The following is a 20985-nucleotide window of genomic DNA, read 5'->3' on the forward strand; positions in this document are numbered from 1 at the left end:
ATGGGGTGTTTTAACCTCTGGGAAGCCAGCCTCTACTCAGAAAAGCTGCTAAACAACAATCCATCCCTTCTTCCTCCCTTCCCTCCCCTCCCCTCGCCTCCCCTCGCCTCCCCTTCCCTCCTTTTTCTTCCTCCCTCCCTCCCTCCCTCCCTCCCTCCCTCCCTCCCTCCCTCTCTCCCTCCCTCTCTTCTTCCCTCCCTCCCTCCCTCCATTCCTTACTTTCTTTTGCCCCCCTCCTCCACAATGGTCCCTGAGCCTTGGAGTGGTTGACTATAGACTATGGCTAATAAACAGGCCACAGTAATAGTCACTTGTTCGCAGGTGCTTCCCAGTGGTTATGAGTTGAGGCTGATAACCAGTGACGCTGACCTGTAGCTGCAAACACCCTTTCAGAAGGCAGTTTGACAGGTGCATCACACCCAAACTGCTTCCCCAGAGTCTTTCTTCTGGTTTACAGGCTTAAACGCCCCCTGTGGAGCAGGTCTTAAATCCCCTTGGAAGGCTGTTGGTTGCCCACATAGCTGAGCCACTATTGCACAAGCAGATGCATCCTGCCTGGCATGTGGGTGTTTCAGCACACAGGGTCCGTAGCCAAGCAGAAATAGTGGCCGTTTTTCCACCAGCTGCCAGCCTGGCCCCTTCTGGCACTATGAAAGCCAGCCATCAGGGTGGGAGTTTCCAGTTCAGGCCCAGGTTATTTTCTTCCTGTCCTACAGTCAAAGCATGCACATGCAGGAACATTAGCAATAAGGTCATATCATCTAGTTCTGGCATATAGCCAACAGCAGTAGCAGTAGCTCTTATGGTTTGTGGGGCCTCGGGGGCTTCTCTGGCTGACAATACAGTGGGAAATAGCTCAGCCCTGGCACTGGTGTTTTTTTCCAATAGCCTATAGCCTCTGGGAGTGTCTTTTCCTACCACTGTAGGATACCATTTAGATTTAAACTGTTGAGCTGTTGTTTAATAACCCTTTTTTTTTTCTTTCAATTAACCCAGCCTCAGTTGGGTTGTCTTCAGCCCCGTTCTGTACATTAATGTCTGTGTCACCCATACCTAACACTGGGTAGGATGAGACCTTCATGGTACCTTCCCATGTTGCTCGCTTGTGTGGAAATGCTTGTAAGAGGTCTGTGGTTATGTCCACACGGGTGAGGGTGTATTTGCATCCCTTGCTCATTGGTGTAGGTCCTATAAAGTCTACCTGTCTCTCATGGGACAGGTTGTCATGTCTGTGTCCCTTCAGAGCATCTGTGTGTCGAGGCTGTAACCATAAACAGGCCTCAGATGTTTATTGTTTTTGTTTTTTGATTTTATTGGTGTTTTGCCATGGATTTTAGGTCCCCTGGAACTGGAGTTACAGGCAGTTGTGAGCTGCCATGTGGGTTCTGGAAACTGAACCCGGATCCTCTGGAAGAGCAGCCAGTGCTCTTAACTGCTGAGCCATCTCTCCAGCCCCAGGCCTCAGATGTTTTGACAGCATATACAATATCAGAATATTTCACAGGAATGCCAGAAGCCTCAGCTAGTTTCCAACCTGTGTGGAGTCACCTATTATGGGTCTTTCTGTGGGCCTAGTGGTTAGCGCCCAAAGGCACCTGAGGTGAAATGACCCACATCTTGGTGAGGGCGTCTGCTTTCTGATTTCCAGGGGTGCTTGATGAGCTGTGGGCTGCCACAAGAAAAGCTACCACGGGTTCCTACTGAACTCTGCTATGTTAGTGTCCACATTTGCTGCCCCATGGTGTCCGATTCAGCGTCTGCTAGTCCCTTTTCCCAGTGGCCATCTATAAAGCGAGGCCTTTGTATACAACCCATATGTTGCTGCAAACTGTCCCAGGCCATGTCTTGTGAGTTTCTGCTGTCCACACTGCTCTTCACTCAGGTCCTTGGCTACTTTCACCTTCTCCTCTTCCCAGCCACATGGTATCTGTGTTCATGTGTATTGTATAGCTACCTATTCTTGTTTGGTGTAGGCATCACCATGGGTAGCTGGTATCACTGCCAGTACTATAACTGGCTTAGCTGTTGGTTCCATTACTGGGGGATTCTGGGTGGCTTTAAAGGGCACTGGTCCTAGCAGAGCCTGCATGGCATTGGTGATGGGGCTGGGAGACACCAGGCCTCATTGTAAGGATGTTCACCACCTTTGTAGAGTTTGATTCCATGCCACAGCAGGAAGGGGTTTGCCAGGAGGCCTTCAGTACAGCCCTTTATTATGAAGACGTTTTCACAATTGCTGGGGTGAACCTTTATTATGAAGATGTTTTCGCAGTTGCTGGGTTGGAACTGGTAGTAGATCCCACCTGTTGCAACGCTTTATCTACTGTTAGCAGTTGCTGTCCTGGTGCTGTGCACCCAGCTTCTCTTCCTTTCTGTGATGAGACCAAACCTCCTCTGGAACCGTTGGCTTGGCTTGCTCCTGCTGTAGCCACACCCTCTGATGTTCTGGTGATATCTAATAGGAAGGGATTCTGGGGCAGTGGGGTGCACAGCTATTGAGCCTGTCCCAAAGCCTCTCGAGCCTTTCTGTCCCAATCCCATGTAACACCTTTCTTTATCAAGTTATGCAGAAGGTGGGCTGCTTGGGCAAGATGGGATATGAAAATATGCCAATATACCAAGACCACTGCCCCTGCCATGCCTGTAGCTTCTTTACATTGACAGGCATAGACTATTGGGATTCTGCCAATAACACTTTTAGGTATCATATGCATTTTCCAGATCATAATACCCCCAAGATTTTACAGCTTGTGCCTAGCCCTTGCACCTTCTGCAGATTGATCTCCATCCTCGTTCCTTGAGATGCATTTCTAGATCTGCAAAACATTTGGGGGTTAGCATTATGCCATCTGTACCGTGAGGGTGGATGGGACAACGAAGCACAAGTCTCAGGCCACCATCCCATGACAATAGTGTGGCTGTGACTGTGATCTTGTGGAAGTGCTCCGGATGTCTGCTGCTGAATATTCCTCGTGAATGGGACCCAGCAGCCAAAGAAATACTAAAAAATGTGTTAGCAAGGGCTAAGACAGCGTGGAAAGACCCCGCTACTTGTACTGGTTGTCACAGCAATGTGGAGGAGGGGGAGGTAGGCACTACCTTATTTAGCTCTCTGTTACCCACAGCCTTTCTCCAGGAGCTATCTGGTTTTTTCACAGGCCATTTTGGACTGTTGAAAGGGCTCTGAGCTGAATGAATAATCTCAACCCTTTCTAATTCTCTAATGGGCAGTCTGAATTGCTGCCCAAGGCAGAGGGGCAGTTCTGTAGGTATCCATCATGCCCACTCACGCACCAGTAGCGCCATCGTGTGAGAAACCCCCTAACAGTGGCATGCAGGGTGTGGCCCAGTAATCTATCCCCCTCCCCCAGAAGGTTTTCTTGCAGTGGAGAAATATACACCAAGTGGTCTTGGGGGAAATAGCAATCTACACCAAGAACCAGCTTAATCCTTCTTACCTGGACTGTCTTATCTCCACATCCACCTACTGTTGCCAACTGACCCTGGTGCTTTTGAGGTGGCCATGAATTAAGGTACACTCAGTTCTAGTATCCACAGTATCCATCCCTGTGACCCTTCTTCCATAAGAGGTGCCATGGGGGAGTCACCTGTACCCCCCTATCTTTTCCTTTTTTTTTTTTTTTTTTGACCCTTTGGTGAATTGCTGGTCACAGATGTTGGCTTTCTATCCCGATTTTCCCTAGGCACCCCAGCTTGGTACGAGTCCAGCCACATCTCAGGCGACTCGGATAGCTCCCACTCCTTACTCTTCTCATCTCTTCCCACGTGCTTTAGCTGCCTGCAGGCCGTAATGCTTTGATCGCAGAGGGAACTGTTATACAACACTGTACCTGTGACTAAGTGTGTTCTGCACATGTGCACCTGTGAATAAGTGTGTATCCTCATCGGAGAAACTGAGGAAGAGACTAGGTTAAGTGTGACCTACAGAGTGTGCAGTGTGAGACTCCTGATGAGATTCCAAAGACTCCCTAAGTAGCAGTTAGGTTTTGGATGCCAGATTGGAGCCTGGCAGGGTCTTAAGAGTGTATTAATAATAAAAACTTCCGATTGGAAGTTCCAAAAAGGTTCTCTATGTTCCAGAAAATATTGCGTGTAACATCAGCAACGGCAAAAGCCAGTTGGAAAAGACTGGTGGTTAAGGGTTGCCGCCTGTGTTCATTTCCGGTGACTAATGCCCAAAATAATTAACTTTAAAGACAGGCAAGGTTTGGTTTAAAGATTTAGGGTTCCCAGGCCCCTGGTTAGTCTGTCTGTGTTTGTTGAGGCAGGACATCATGGTGGGAACACAGATGGGGCAAAGCCGTTCACATCATGGCCATAAATGAGAGGGGTGGAAAGGCATATGTAAGTGACCAGAAGACCCTTCTCCCTCTCCTCCCGCCCATGACTTTTAGATGGCATCTTGATATATAGCCCTTGAACTATTATTATTTCTTAAACTCTTTATTTCTTGTTTTTCACCTTTATTTTTATTTGATGTGTATGAGTATATTGCCTGCATATATGTCTAATGCACCATGTGTGTGCAGTGTGCCTTCTGTGGTCAGAAGAGTGTGTTGTATCCATGAAAGTGGAGTTACAAATGGTTGTAAGCGACCATGCAGGTGCTTGAGTTTGAACCCACTGCCAAGAAGAGCAGTAAGTGCTCTTACCTGCTGAACCATCTCCAGTAGCACCACCACCCCTCTGTCTGAGACAGTCTTTTCGGAGCAAACCTGGCCAGGCTGACCTTGAACTCAAGTATTCCTCTGCATTAACCTCCCTGCTGGACGCCACCATGCTGGCTTAGGCCTCAGTCACCTTTTCCTAGTGCCAAACTGGGAGTGGGTCCTTGAAGCGTGGGTTTTTGTAGGCATTCAAGTTTCAAGAGTTAGGAGTGAGAACCCAGGTCTCTAACCAGATATGTAGTGTTGTATTAGATTATATCTCCTGGTGAGTCTTGGTAGCAGGAACTCCATCACTGCTGCTGTGAACCTTGTAATAGTGTGTGTGTGTGTGTGTGTGTGTGTGTGTGTGTGTGTAAGAGAGAGAAAGACTGACTAGTTTTCACTGCTGACTTGTGTACGTTACATGTTCAACATATGAATATCCCATTGAGGCAAACAAACACTGGGGTTTATTTTCAAATTTAATCAGTTCTTATTTATGGGCTTTTGTATTTGTGGATGTGTCTGTTACCAAGTTGTCTACGGCCTCCAAAGCAATACTTCCAGGGCTCGTCCGGTTCTTTTCAGATATACACATGAGCAGCATGGAGGACCGTGCTCAGTCCCACTGATGTCTTGTAGGCTTTTATCTCTCAAAATGAAAGCGAGTGTCTTTATTGTTTAAGTTGCCCCCAAGCACAGCACTGCAATGCTGTCACCATTCTGGAGCACAGGTTGTGACCTACAGAGAAAATAAGTGTCAGATGAGCTTCCTTCGGGCCATGGATTCAGTGGCAATGAGTCAACCATATATATCAACCGAGCAGTCTTTAAACAAAAGTACATTCAAACAGAGTTTAAATATATTGATTAATTGACTGAATGGGAAAGTGCGATCAGAGTTTGGAAGGTCCTTAGCCCCGTTTCTCCCCTGGGAGTTTTGGTGGTTCTTGATCAGTTTTCTTCCTCCTGTTTGTTGGACAGTGAACAGGTGGCTTGCACTGTCCAGGCTATTAGATGTAGAAAAGCAGCTTTATTCTTTGTCTTTTTGAAGTCTGTAGGTTGTAGCAGACACAAGTGAATATACGCTTAGCCAGTCGGGTTAGTGCCATGTGGGACCGTGGGTCACTGCTGCAGGTAATGTGGGTAATGTGGGGGGAACTGGTGTTGACTAGGGGGCGGGTGGAAGGCACCTGGAAATGAGAGGCTTGGGGATGACGGTGACAGGGGTGGGTCTGAAGGAGCTAGTGAACATTGGAGGTCACGGAGAAGGATTTAGATTGGATGCTGAGAGTCCAAGGGAATCCTTAAAAGGATTCTCTTTGGGGAGGCAGAGGCAGGTGAATCTCTGTGAGTTCGAGGCCAGCCTGGTCTCCAAGAGCTAGTTCCAGGACAAGGCTCCAAAGCTACAGAGAAACCCTGTCTTGAAAAACAAACAAACAACAAATAAATAAATAAAGGGGTTCTCTTTGGAGGGATGGGTTTTATGAATTGTGATGAAATATGTGTTGCACGAAGTTTACATCCTGGGCGTGCGTAGATGGCTCAGTTGGTAAAGTGCTTGTCATGGGGACCTGAGTTTACATCATCACTGCCAGGTAAAGAGGGGGAAATGCAGCTCACACCTGTATTCTCAGCACTGGGAAGGCCGAGACAGGCAGATTCCTGGGGTTTGTGGTCTAGCTAGTCCAACCAGATCAGTGAGCTTCTGGTTCAGTAAGAGACCCTGTCTCAAACAAACAAACAAAAAAACCACTAACAGGTAAAAGACAAGTGAGGCTGTCCTCTGGCTTTTGCATGCATATGTACACGTACACGCGTGCACACACACACAGACAGACATGTTGTCATTTCCATTTTCTGTGTGTGCTGGGGAATGACCCCAGGGTTCTGTGCCTGACAAGCATGGACACTCTCCTTGTGATGGTTCCTCAGCCCTTTTAAGTTTGCAGTTGGCAGTAAGTGCGCTCACTGTGCTGTCCCTCTGTGGCCACCGTCCCTCTGCGACACGTCATCCTCATAGATAGAAACCCTGCACTGTGACAACCTTCCTGCAACTCCTCCTCCTCACTCACTCAGGCTTCTGGAAGACTAGGTTAAAAGTTGGGGCACAAGAGTCGGGTGGTGCTGCTGCATCCCTTTAATCCCAGCACTCAGGAGGCAGAGGCAGGCAGATCTTTGTGGGTTCGAGGTCAGCCTGGTTTACAGAGCGAGTTCCAGGACATTCAGGGCTACACAGAGAAACCCTGTCTCAAAAAAAAAAAATAGTTGGTGCACCAGGAAGCAAGCTGGTAGTTGGGAAGGTGTGGATAAAAGCCTAGCCATGTCAGTAACGAGGCCAGACTGTAGGTGTATTTTTCTTCTTTCCTTTCCTTTCCTTTCCTTTCCTTTCCTTTCCTTTCCTTTCCTTTCCTTTCCTTTCCTTTCCTTTCCTTTCCTTTCCTTTCCTTCTCTTTTCTTCTCTTTTCTCTCCCTTTCTCCTTCCCTCCTTCCTTCTCTCCCTCCTTCCTTCCCTCCCTCTTTTCCTTTCTTCCTTCCCTCTTTCCTTCTCTCCTTCCTTTCTCCCTCCCTTCTTCCCTCCCTCCCTCCTTCCTCTTCCTTTCTTCTTTTGCGGTGGGGTAGGGCTTTCCGAGACACGGTTTTTCTGTATAGCCCTAATTATCTTGGAACTCACTCTGTAGACCTGGCTGGCCTCAAATTCACAGAGATCCACCTACCTCTCCAGTGCTGGGGTTAAAAGTCTGTTTTCAAGGTCAAAGCCCCCTGGATGATGTGGAGTTGGTGTTGTTGGGGCAGAGCAGTGTCAGAGGTGACTGTCAGGTATTCTGTTCACCAAGGCAGGTGGACTTGGGGTTCATGCCTTGCTTCTCCCTGGAAGCTGAACCACAGTGATTTCCAGCATCCTGAACTTGATTTGCCCCTTTGCATCCAGGCGCAGTTCCTCTACACTCCGATCTGTCTTACTCAGCTTTCTCCATTCCACTCTCTTGTTAATTCACCAGGGCCACAGTAACAGAGTACCATGGGCCCTGGCTTAAATATCAGCAATTCAGTATCATTTCTGGAGGCCTGGGGCTCCCCCTGTAGCTCGCTGGTCTGAGAAGCTCTCGTTGGTTCCATCTTCATCCCATTTCAGTGGAACCACGTCCCTCCATGCTTTCCACGTTCTTGCCTGCCTCCATCTTTGGAGCTTCCCCTCGCTTTCCCGTATACAAATCTCTGCAGTTCACCCCGCCTAACTCCCCACTTCAGCAGAGGGCCTGCTGAGCTGAATGTCCCCTGGTCATACTCCCAGGGCCTGCTACAACCTTTCTAGATCACTGGAGGGCTCCCCTGTCCTCGGGTTTGTTACTAGGCTCAGTGCATTGAAAGCATCCATAGGAAATGGGAAGGTGGTGGAACACCAAGCTAGAAATGCTCATTTCCCCAGCTTCCTCCTTGTGGGATCATGGTTGTTGACTGACTGGAGTCCCTGAAGGATACACTGTCTATGACAGTCCTTTCCAACTTTTATTTGGTAACAGTTCATCCTACCAAGGTCATGATGGGCAGTCTACATTTTTGTATGACTAGCTGGTTTGTGTTGAGACAGCATCTCACTCGGTCGTGTAGGTTGAACACTCTATGTAGCTGGGCTAGCCTCAGACTTACAGCAGGCCTCTGCTTCCACTAGCCTTTTGACACAAGGGATTATCTTATTAATTTTCCCTTCATCTATTATTTGATTCATTTATTTATTTATTCATTTATTTATAAAAAATTTTCACTTCTTCCCCTCCTTTCAATACCCTCCCGTTCCCCCCCCTTTTTTTTTTTGAGATTGGGTCTCTCTACAGAGCCCTAGTTGCACTAGAACACACTGTATAGACCAGGCTGGCCACAAACTCATAAGGACCTGCCTACCTCTGCCTCCCAAGTGCTGACATTAAAGGAATTCATCACTGTGCCTGATTCATCCATTTTGTATCTGGTGAATCCATGTTTTCCCCCCAGATACCAAGAGCCTGGGAAATAATTGTTGAATGAATGAACTCAATAGCAAAAATTTCCAGAAACTTCTAAAGATACAGTTTTATTTTTTTAAGATTTGTTTATTTGTTTGTTTGTTTGTTTATTTATTATGTATACGACATTCCTTCCATGTGTGCCTGCAGGCCAGAAGAGGGCACCAGATCTCATTATAGATGGCTGTGAGCCACCATGTGGTTGCTGGGAATTGAACTCAGGACATCTGGAAGAGCAGCCAGTGCTCTTAACCGCTGAGCCATCTCTCCAGCCCCCAAGATACAGTCTTAGCCATTTATTTTCATCTCTTTGCTCTCTTTGACTTGCTCCCAAGTACCTGAGTTTTATGGTGACCTAAGGGACTTCTGTCTTGTGCTTTTGCGTCTCAGTCCTGGTGAGTTGCTTAAAGAACGCTAATTGAAGGGAAGAAGAGGGCTCCAACGTTCTCTTGTCCCCTTTGTCACTTATCAGCATTTATCTGTGTCCTGTAGAAATGTGTTATTGGTGTTACAGTAAAAATAAAACACAGCAGTTCCCTGAGTGGCTTGTGGGTCCCGGGCAGGGAGCCCCGTGGCAGGTAAGAGAACAGGGATGGATAGGCAGGCCATGCACAGTGAGGTTAGGTTATTGACTTAGTGGGTTATGGAAGAGAAGGGGAGAGGGAGGGAGGGGAGGAGAGGGGAATGAAGAGAGAGAGGCGGTGTGTGGGGGGGAGCCATGGTAGCAGTTACCTCTTCAGGAGAGAGACACAAAGGAAGGACTCCGGGCTGAAAGCAGAAGGAAGATCTGCTTGCCTCAGCGGATAGGAGTGTGGGGGTATGGGGGGGGAGCAGGCAGGGCTTATCTCTTAAAGGGACAGGACAGACCATTACAGTTAGGACCATAAGACAGCACTAAGCTGAAATAACCTGCAATTAAAGTTTGTAGCCAAGAATTTCACTTGGAGCCCAATAACTTGCTAGGCTGTGTTAATAGCGCTGAACATGTTCTTGGAAAGCAGTTGATATTAAGGGCTGGTGCCTTTGGTGAAGCCATTAGAAAGTCTGGCAGGCACTAAGTGATCTTTTGTCCATTGCTGCTGTTCTTTTTCCAGAACAATGACCAATCTTTTACACTCTGTCATCAGATGCCATCATATATTGCCAGTGAGTTTTCCTGCCTGCCTGCCCTCCCTTCCCTCCCTCCCTCCTCTGCCCTCCTTCTTCTCTTCTTTTTCTTCTGCCTTTCTACTTTGTCATTGTTAGGAATGTTTAGCTACACGCCTTTAGTAGATAACTCATCCTCCCAATTTAGAAAATCGAGGAAAAAGCACGGGAAGATTGAATGAAAACAGGTGAAATTTATTTGATTCTTTTTTAATAAAGACTTTCACTTTCTTTTTTGTTAACTTATTTATTTTTTTTATTTTATCCCCTGAAACAGGAGTTACAGACAGTTGTGAGCTGCCATATCAGTGCTGGGAATTGAACCCTGGTCCTCTGAAAGAATAGTCAGTGCTCTTAACCACGAAGCCATCTCCTTAGCCCAATTTATTGATTCTAGTTGCCGAGTTGGATGCTGAGTATTTCTGATTGGGGTGAGGGAACCCTGAGTTGTATGCAAGGAGAGTTGGTGAGGGTTGGACACAAGTGAAGCCAGCAAATCCAAATAGTTAAGTGGGGAGCCCAGGAGGTTCAGAGATAATGAAGTGAGCCCCTGTCTCAAAAAAAAAAAAAGAAAGAAAGAAAGAAAGAAAGAAAGAAAGAAAGAAAAAAAGAAAGAAAGAAACTTACTTTATATCATAAACTGGCTCCTGTCTAACTCCCAAACGCTGGAATCACATTCCTGTGCCACCATTAACTTACTGACTAGGTCATTTCATTTAAGATTAGTCCAGATTTCTTTTTTAGGCAGAATTCCATTGTGTGCATCTATACCACATTTTTATATACACAACATTTTACTTACTATTTGTCAAAGGACACTTGTCTTTCTTTTACCTCCATAGTTTTTTCGTTTTGTTTTGTTTTTTGTTTTTTATTTTGTTTTTCGAGACAGGGTTTCTCTGTAGCTATGGAGTCTGTCCTGGAACTAACTCTTGTAGACCAGGCTGGCCTTGAACTCACAAAGATCCGCCTGCCTCTGCCTCCCAAGTGCTGGGATTAAAGGTGTGTGCTATCACCGCCCAGTTTACCACCATAGTTTTTTTTAGAAGATTATATATATATATATGTGTGTGTGTGTGTGTGTGTGTGTGTGTGTAATTTATTTATTTATTTTCTAATGTGTATGACTGTTGTGTCTGCATGTATTATGGGTACCCAAGGAGGTCAGAAGAGGGCCTCTGATCCCCTAGGACTAGGGTTAAAGACAGTTGTAAGCCAACATGTGGTGCTATAAACCTAACCTAGGTCTAAAATGTCTTTTACAGTCCAATAAGATGATTCAGTGGGCGGGGTGGTGGCAGCGCACGCCTTTGATCCCAGTACTCGGGAGGCAGAGACAGGCAGATCTGTGAGTTCCTAGGCCAGCCTGGTTTATAGAGCGAGGTTTATAGTTCCAGGACAGGCTCCAAAACTACACAGAGAAGCCCTGTCTTGAAAAACAAAAAACAAACAAACAAAGTGGTTCAGTGGATATAGACACCTGCTGCCAAGACTGATCCCTTGGGCGTCCTCTGTGAGATCTGTATGGTAGGAGGGTACTGACCCCCCCACACACACGTAGTCCTCTCATCTTCACACTGTGGCATGCTTGTACCTACATACATGCAAAATAAAATAAATGAAATTGTAATGCCCATTCCATGAACCACTCTTTAGTCTTAGAACAAACTTGGTGTCATTACCATCATCACTTTGAATTATCTCGATTATCATATTCTGTCTCCATCAAAATGCTACTGGAAAAAAACTCATGGTAAACAGCGGTTCTGGTTTGCAAAAGAGGATTTGTTCCTGCACTTGTCTTTACGTCTTTGCCCACTGGCTCGGTCACTTTTTAAAGTACCTTGGTGGCTCATGTACCTGTAATTTCCTGTGTAGGAGGCTGAGACAGAAGGATTGCTATGAATCCCAGGCTAGCCTGGCTACAGTGTCTCATAAGCTTAGTGGGGAGAAGGGGGAGATCAAAAGCCCAGTGCGCTGGTACACTACACGGGCAAAGGCTGATGGATTTCTAAGTACCAGGACAGCCAGGGCTCCGTAGTGAGTGTTCTGCTATGCCTGATGGCGGGTCCCCCATAGAGTCTGCACTTCTTTGTAAAAGCTAAGAGGGTTCTCCATCTGCTCAGAAACCCGTGGTTGAAAGTAGAGAGTGCCCAGCCCGGTTGGGATAGGACTTTTTTTTAATCATAGTGGAGGTTCAGGACCCTGATTGGCTGTCTTTTGTCTGGGGGTCTTAGTAAAAGGGGAATAGGTAATTCCTGGGCTCTGGACCTGCTGGAGATCTTATCTATTCTTATCTAATGGTTGGAATGTCAGGTACTTCCCTTTAGATGCTGGCCCTCCCTGGGTGGTGTCAGCTTAATAGCTTTTCCTGGAACCTGGTGCCTCCTACCAGGGCAGCTATGTGGCCTGGACCCCACAGTGAGAGCCCTTTTTAAAAAAGTAAAGAAAGCTGGGTGGTGGTGGCACAGGCCTTTAATCCCAGCACTCGGGAGGCAGAGGCAGAAGGATCTTTGTAAATTCAAGGCCAGCCTGGTCTACAGAGCTAGTTCCAGGACAGTCTCTAAAGCTACAGAGAAACCTTGTCTCGAAAAAACCAAAAAAAGGAAAGGAAATAAAAGATTATGAATTTGGCTTAATGGCCTTGATCCATGCATCTGGGCAAACTTTTTCTGTATTTTTGCTTGCATGTTTCCTGTTTCAGGTGTGGTGATAACTTCATGCATATTCATTGGTTCAACAGATGCAAATTGGAGCCTTTTTTTTCCATTTTTGATTTTTTTTTTTTTTTCCTCCAAGGCAGAGTTTCACTGTAGCTTTGGAACTTTATAGACCAGGCTGGCCTCAAACTCACAGAGATCACCTGCCTCTGCCTTCCAAGTGCTGGGATTAAAGGCGCATGCCACCAACGCCCAGTGGAGTCTTTTTTTTTTTCCCAAGACGGGGGTTTCTATGTGTAGCTCTGACTATCCTCAAACTTGCTCTTTAGACCAGGCTGACCTCAGATTCACAGAGATCCGTATGCCTCTGTCTCCTGAGTGCTGGGATTGAAGGCGTGCGCCACCACCGCCCGGCCAGCAGTTTATTTTCTTGAGGCAGCATCTCTCACTGAACCTGGGGTTTACAGTCCGCCAGCTTGAGGTTGGCCAACAATCTGGGCTCCTCCTATCTCTTTCTCCTCCAGCATGCCAACATACTCAACCTTTTACTTAGTGAACAAGAAAAAGAAACGAGAAAAAAAAAAAGAAGAAAGGACATGACTGGTCCCAGATTTCAGCACCAGCTGAAAGGAAAGGAAAGGAAAAGAAAAGAAAGGAAGGAAGAGAGGGAGGGAGGGAAGGAGGGAGGGAGAGAGAGAGAGAAAGAGAAGAGAAAGGACATGGCTGCTCCTAGGCCTGGTGGAAGAGAAAGCTTATTGTAGATAAAAGGGAGAATGTAACCAGAGGCAGGGATGTCCATTAGTCACAGATGTGACTTTGAGCCACAGGGAGGAGAAGGGGAGAGTCAAAGCAGGAGGCCAGGAGGCAGGTAACCAAAACAGCTGGATTATTGGGAATGACAGCTGGGGGTGGGATGGGAGGAACAGCCCAGCCCCTGGGCTAGAGGGGTTTAGAGGGTGGGTTATCCCAGCCAGGAGGGTCCCATAACAGTTGGGGACTGAGGGAAGAAGGGAGAACCTTGTGACCATTGTCTATTTTGATTTGTTAAATAGACAGCTCAGCCGTTTGACTGAAGTTTGAGACCTGCACAGCGGGTGTTTCCCTCAGTCGTCTCATCCCTGCACTTTTTTTGTTTTTCTTTTTCGAGACAGGGTTTCTCTGTAGCTTTTGGAGCCTGTCCTGGAACTAGCTCTTGTAGACCAGACTGGCCTCGAACTCACAGACTCACAGAGATCCACCTGCCTCTGCCTCCCGAGTGCTGGGATTAAAGGCATGTGCCACCCACCGCCTGGCCTCCCTGCACATTCTTGTACATTCTTTTTTTTTTTTTTTTTTTTTTTTTTTTTTGAGGCAGGGTCACATGTAACTAGGTTGACCAGAATTCAGTTTGTAACCTAGGATGACTTTGATTCTCCTACCCCCGCATCCCGTGTGCCGGTGTTACAGGTGCCAGCCACAACTAGCACAGAAATAAGAAATACTTAGTTTTCTTTGTTTGGTTGGTTTTTTTTTTCCTTAGACAATAGTTTCATCCTGCAGTTTAGGCTGGCCTAAAACTCCTTAGGAAAGTGAGTCCCAGATTCATGCTGATCCTGACTTGAGCCTCTCGTTGGTAAGATCACAGGCATGAGCTGCCCCTCCCAACAGAAAAAAAATTTAAAATCGTGGACATTCGTCAGGCAGTGGTGGCACATGCCTTTAACCCCAGCATTACAGGGCTAGTGAGGTGGCTCAGTAGGTAAAGCCTTCAAGCTGGGTCTTTAATCCCAGCACTCGGGAGGCAAAGGCAGGCTGGTTTCTGTTGAAGGCTAGCCAGTGCCTTCTCCAATCCCTGTCTCCAAAAAACAAAAAGTAAACAAAGTGGGTTGGGGGGGTCGGCCTTCAAGCCTACAGCCTGAATTTGATCCCTGTGCTTCAGCTCCACCCGGTAGAGGAGCCTTACCCCCACAGTCTGTCCTCTTACCTCCTCCAAGGGTGCTCTGTTGAAGGTTCATGACCCCATACCACACATTAGTAAAATGCAACAAAAATTTAAAAGAGAGCAGGTGTAAGATCATCCTGAACTAAGTAGCAAGTTCCAGGGCACCCTGAGCTATAGGGTGAAACCCTGTTTCTAAAAGGAAGAAAAGTAACTTTAAATTTCGGGTATGTGTTTTGCCTGCCTGTATATTAGTGTACAGTGTACATTCCCGTTGCCTGTGGAGGCCGGAAGAGGAGCATTTGATCCCCTGGAATAATCCCCATTACAGATGCTTTTGAGAAATGCCATATGGGTTCTGGGAACTGAACTCATGTGTTTCATAAGAGCAGCCAGTGTTCTTTTTGTTTTGTTTGTTTTTTTGAGACAGGGTTTTTCCTGTGTATCTCTTTGGCTGTCCTGGAACTCGCTTTGTAGATCAGGCTGACCTCGAACTCCCAGAGATTCACCTGCCTCAACCCAGCACTTGGGATTAAAGGTGTGAGCCACTACATCTGGCTCAACTAGTGCTCTTAACCACTGAACCATCTCTCCAGCCCCCAAAAGTGGCTTTTACAGTCAGGACCAGTTTTTGATTGGGATAGATGATGGGAAACCATCTCTTAGGTCAGTGGTAGTCATCCATTAAATTAATTTTTTAAACATCTTTACATAGTCTCAAATCTTTCAGTACATGTAAATATTTATAGGTTGATTTTGTTAAAGAGGCACAATTAGGAAAGGAACCTTCATTTAAAAGAAAGCTCAGTCTATTGAGAGAGAATACCTATATGGTAAATATATGTGGTTTTTAAATGTTGTGGAATGTGTTGTAAAAAGTAGTCAAGTACCATTAGTAATTAACTGAAATTACTGCAGCCTTGATTTGTCAAAATGATGATCTTCTAACCAGTTTTACCAGGTAATCCTAGACTCCTGTTTGGTATGTGACAAGATTTACAAATGTCTTTTATTCCCCTTAAATATTAAGAATGACTCTCGGATACTTTTTGCTAGGCAGACATGGTGGTACAGGCTGTAATCCTGGTACTGGGATAGCTGAAGCAAGAGGATCATTGGTTTGAGGCTAGCCTAGGTAACATAGCAAACCATTTTTGCTTTTACCACTTAGCGAGGCAAGGATTATTGAAGAGAGGCAAATGATATAAAAAAAATAGTAAAACAAGTGAAGCATACCTTCTTTGTTGTTGCTGGGCATAAATGACATCTTGTGGCAGGATGACCCCCTGAGGACAAGCTCTGTCATTTCTGTTTGTCCTAACAGGCACGTTCACAATCACGTATCAGCAACTCATTGCAATTGGCCCCACAAAGACTCCGTACTCTTTTCCTGTACTGAATTTGTGAAAAATATTCCTAAGCTTTTGCTGTGACCTTTGGGATATAGACACAAAGAGAGGAGCCTTACACTGGGGAGGACCATTTCTCCTTTAAATGTAACCAGAGTCCTGGTGAAAGGTGGATATATCCCCAGACTCACTTCCCTCTGTCCATTTCCAAAAGTGGGCAAACTGAGGATGAGAATGGGCACGGGGCTCGTGGTATGGCGAGCGGCTGAATCCTTAGCGGGAGTGAGACCTTGGGTTCCATCTTGGAGAATAATAACCATGTAACAAAAGAGGGGGCACTCCGGATTATTTATTTATTGCTGTTTGCTCCTTTAATTCATTAATTTATTAATTAATAAATCAATTCATTTAATTTAATTAAATTAATGAATTCATTAACTCATTAATATTAGTTGAAGTTTGGGCTGGAGAGATGGCTCAGCGGTTACGAGCACTGACTGTTCTTCCAGAGGTCCTGAGTTCAATTCCCAGCACCCGCATGGCAGCTCACTACCATCTACAGTGGAATCTGATGCCCTCTTCTGGCACCCAGGTGAACATGCAGAGCACTCATTCATAAAATCAAATAAAATTTTTAAAAAATTAGTTTAAGTTTTACTGTAAGCAAGTCATTGAGCCTTAAGACTGTATAAAAGGAAGCTGGGGGGGCTGAAGAGATCGCTCAATGGTTAAGAGCGCTGACTGCTCTTCCAGACGATCCAGGTTTAATTCCCAGCACCCACATAGCAGCTCACAACTGTCTATAACTCTAGTTCTAGGGGACCTGACACCTTCACACAGACATACATGCAGCCAAAACACCAATGCACATAAAATAAATGAAAATAAATAAATAATTTTAAAAAGGGAAGCAAGGACTATTAAAGAAAACCCTGTCTTGAAAAACCAGAATGAATGAATGAATGAATGAATGAATGAATGAATGATAAGAGATGAGACCTCGGTTTATGGTGCTGGGAGTAGATGGAAAGACATAAGACTGGAGGGGCCAGGGTACAGCTCCTTCACAGAGTGTGTGCTTAGCTATTGTGCATGAGCCAAGCTACATAAATGCGGTAAAATGAAAGACTGGGCCTGTAAGAAGAGCACTGTGCATTTAAAACTATGTGATCTCAGAAATATCTACCTGCAGGATGGCTGGGCAGAGCCTTGTGAGAACGGCCCAGGTGACATTCCATCACTGTCCCTGTTTTTGTTAATGTTGTGTCTTGGGACAGGATCGTATGTAACCCAGGCTGGCTTGGAACTCTGTAGCTAGCTTCTGCGGCGTCAAATGCTCTCAGTCCTCCTTCCTCAGCCTCCCAGGTGATGGGGCTGTTTGAAGCATGAGGGCCAGCTTGTTGGGGTATCTGTCCCGCCCAGTACCCCACAACCGGCAAACCCAAAGAAAATCACTCACAAGACTTCATAAGATTCTAAACTGATACCTTTTTCAGCTGTCAGCTTACATGTTGCCTCTTCGGTGGTCTGCGCAGGAGTGGCAGAGGAACCTCCCTGCTTCCCAGAATTCTCATGTTCTCATTGCATCACCTCTACTTCCTGTCTGGTTTTCCCGCCTATACTGCCTGCCTGGCCAATCAGCGTTTTATTAAAATATGATTGACAGAATACAGACAGTTCTCCCGCATCATTTCCCTCCTTTTTTTTTTTTTAAACAAAGGAAAATACCCATAGTCCATTTGTTGGGAATGTGGGCGTAGTATTTCAGGCTACTTCCTGCTGGTTGGGGGCGCTGATAATCTTATGGGGACCTAAAGAAAATTTAGAATTATCATCAAGTCCTGACTGGAGTATCCTATGAGTCTTGATCATCTCAGGCAGCAGTCTTGAACCTGTTCTGGATGAAGAACTCAGACATCTGGGCCATCTGTTCCTGTCGGAGATTTCTCAGGTGGCCTTCCTTGTTCATACTGGATTTTTCTTAACTCGGAATGAATCCACAACCTCTCATTTTCTGTGGAAACAAAAGCAAAATCTCTTCTCCAAAGTAACAAACCTTTTGACTTCAATTTTGAAGTCAAGGTATTTTCAAAATACCTATCTTGGGTTAGTTCAGCAGTATTTATAAACAACAGTCCTTTAGCAGCTGTTGCTCCTTCCTCAGCATTCAAACAATTCAAAGAGAGCATAATAACATACAGTATCAAGATTCTCTGTTTATTTTCCATCTTTATTTTAACCTCTATGTCTTTTATTTTTACTTTTACTTTTTGAGACAGGTTCTCTGTATATCTTTGTCCTGGAATAACTCTGTAGACCAGGCTGTCCTTGATCTGCCTGTCTCTACCTCCCCAGTGCTGGGATTAAAGGTGTTTGCTACCACACCTTGAACTCACAGAGATCTGTCTGTCTCTGCCTCCCAGGTATTGGGATTAAAGGCGTGTGCTACCACACCTTGAAGTCACAGAGGTCAATCTCTACCTCTGTCCCTTGAAGTCACAGAGGTCAATATGCCTCTGCCTCCCAGGCATTGGGATTAAAGGCGTGTACCACCACACCCTATAGCTGTTGGTATTAATTACCATCTTCCCCTTCCATTGTTTACTATTTTAATCATTTTTTTAATTTCTAATTTCTTTTTATTTGAGACAAGTCTCACTACATAGCTCTGGCTGGCCTAAAATGTTAGGTAGACCAGGCTGATGTAGAACTCACAGAAATCCACCTGCCTCTGCTTGCAGTGCTAGGATCAAAAGCATGATCAACAGTGCCCAGTTGACATATACCTTTAATTTTTGATACGAGCTCTTGCTAATTTGTTCAGGTTTTCCTTGAAGATAGCCAAGGCTGACCCTGAGTTTGTCATCCTCCTGACTCAGCCTCCCAAGTGGCTGGGATTCTAGGCATATATCACCAAGCTCAATTTAAATAATATATCCTACACACACGTTTCTATAGCTTGCTCTATAAAGAACAGTTACAAATCTTAGATATGCAGGTCCTGCCTTTGCATTGTATTCTACATTGTAGGCATATTGTCATTCGTCTATGGCCGCCTCCCCTTTTGATGTTTCTTCTCTTTTCATTTTAGCACATTGCCTTTCCCCCCCACACACCGGGATGAGTCTAAATCTGGGCAGAACCAGGGAACATTCCTGAGGTCTCAAGGTCTGATAAGTACCGATAGGATATTCAGTGACACCCAAAGATAAAGAGAGAAAGTGGGTGGCTCCTGTGCCCTGGGAGGACTTGGCATCCAGGTGTTTCCCCCCCCCCATGACATGGTGAAAGCTCTGGCTTGTCCTGACTCAGGGCAAGCATCAAATGACTGGGTGGCAATTAGCCCTGAAAACTTTCGAAGACCAGAAGTCAGTTTTGGTTATGTGGAGCAAGGAGAGTGTTCAGTTCTTCAGGGTCAAATAAGGAACAGCCAAAGCTCAATGGAAGCAATACAGTTTAAGACAGCAATTCTATTGGGTAAGGGATGTCATAATGTCTACAGTATACAGTATATCTAGAACCCTATCAACCCAGAACAGATGTTGGATTATTGCACCAGTTAGCGAAAGGAAGCTTGGTTGAGAGAGATAGAAGCCCTTGAACTACCAGGAGAGGATCTCCTAAGAGGCTTGGATTGTGGCTGCCAGGTCCTTAAGTTTAGAGGCTAGCCCAGCACAGGAATTACTCGATTTTGGTCTCCCCTGGTAAGATCAGACATCAGGACGGCTTTGTTGACTACACCTGCCCTCCTCGGTGTTGCATGGAACCTCAGAGTTCACAATTTATAAAAATCTAGCAGGATTGGGTTGCGTTGATGACCCTGGAATTCTCGAACTTTGAAGCTGAGGCAGCAGAACTGTTGTGAGTTTGAGACCAACCTGGGCTAAGTTGCAAGTACTTGCGCCAGTCGAGGTCACGTAAAAAAGGACCTCATCTCACAATAAAACAAATCTAGTAAGAGCGTTTTTTTTTTTTTTTCTCAGCATGTCAGTTGGATCATGTCACACCAGTCTTTTTGTTTGTGTTTGAGACAGGACCTTACTATATAGTCCTGACTGGGCTGGCCTCAAACTCACAAGAGTTCCTCCTCTGTCTCCTGAATGTTAAACTGAAAGACATGGCCACCAAAACTGGCCAAATGAAAACCAGTTTGTTGTGGTTTTGCATCTTCTTCCGTGACCCAGGATCAAGTTAGAATGAAATCCTTTCTCTTCCTAGCAGAATCTCACCTCAGCTTCTTTAGCTACGCCTTGGGGCACAACTTGTGGGACAGCGAACAGTGCCTATTCTGTGGCCTTAAATGAGATCATGATCTTAGCACGCTCAGCACAGCTCCCGTGGAGACTTTCTCCAGATGATGTTAGTTTAGATAAGGGATTCTCTAACCCTCACTTGGCTCCCACTTACTTCCCTGCCAAGGCCCCTTCAAGCTCTGAACCAGTGTGATGAAAGGAATGATTTGGTGTTCCCTGCAGCTCTGTGGTTAGCCCCCTTTCCCTTTCTCTTTGTTGAGCCATGGTAAGAGAACTGTCATTTTACTGAGAGTCCTCATAGGAAATCAACCCAAAGACAGTTCTATTAAATGGACTTAACAGAGACCTGGGGGGGAGGATCCCCTTTCTAGGCTATTCCTGATGTATTATGCAATTTGAAGGTATCTGACCTTGCAGGTATGACCAGTGGCAGAGAAAGAAAAGCATTTTCTTCTTCTAGGGATGAAAGGTGCATCCTGGACAAGCACACTCTGCCACTCAAATGTGTCCCAGACCTATAGTTAGCATCCTTCTCCCAAACCCTTCTAATTTCTTTACCCAGCTTTTTCCTTGGTGGAGCATTTCCTAAGAGCTCATACATGGGCAGCTTTGTGGGTGAAGAGAAGTGTGTGGAGGGGAGGTGTCATATTTTGCCTTTTTTTTTTTGTAACCTTGGACAGTGAACAATGCAAAACGGAAGGAAGAGGAAACTAAGTGAAGATGTGTTCAGTAAAGAGCAAGTCAGCTGGGAGTTTTTCCTTAGTGTCGGTAGGTGTATAAATTTCAGAGACTATTGAAATCCATAAAGTGAAACTGACATCCCACTCCTGCCGACTCTGCTAGGAGCCTCGTGAATTTTAATTTATAAGGTCGCCACCACACATCCTGCCTTCATAGAAAGCCCAGGCCATAACAAACTTGCCAGTCCCTCCTGTGGATATTCTGGCCTAGATGAGAGTTAACATTTGGATGCCCATGACATGTTGGT

The 20985-nt window shown here is 45.7% G+C and overlaps 1 protein-coding gene across 9 annotated transcripts in view; it reads left to right on the top strand.

Annotated features, from left to right (window-relative positions):
- The window catches only part of Kdm2b (lysine demethylase 2B), a 129247-nt gene that overhangs the window by 76290 nt on the left and 31972 nt on the right, over positions 1-20985 (top strand). The window lies entirely within an intron of this gene.

This window comes from Myodes glareolus, chromosome 2 (genome assembly GCF_982192425.1).
Source record: "Myodes glareolus chromosome 2, mMyoGla1.1, whole genome shotgun sequence".
Lineage (NCBI taxonomy): Eukaryota > Metazoa > Chordata > Mammalia > Rodentia > Cricetidae > Myodes > Myodes glareolus.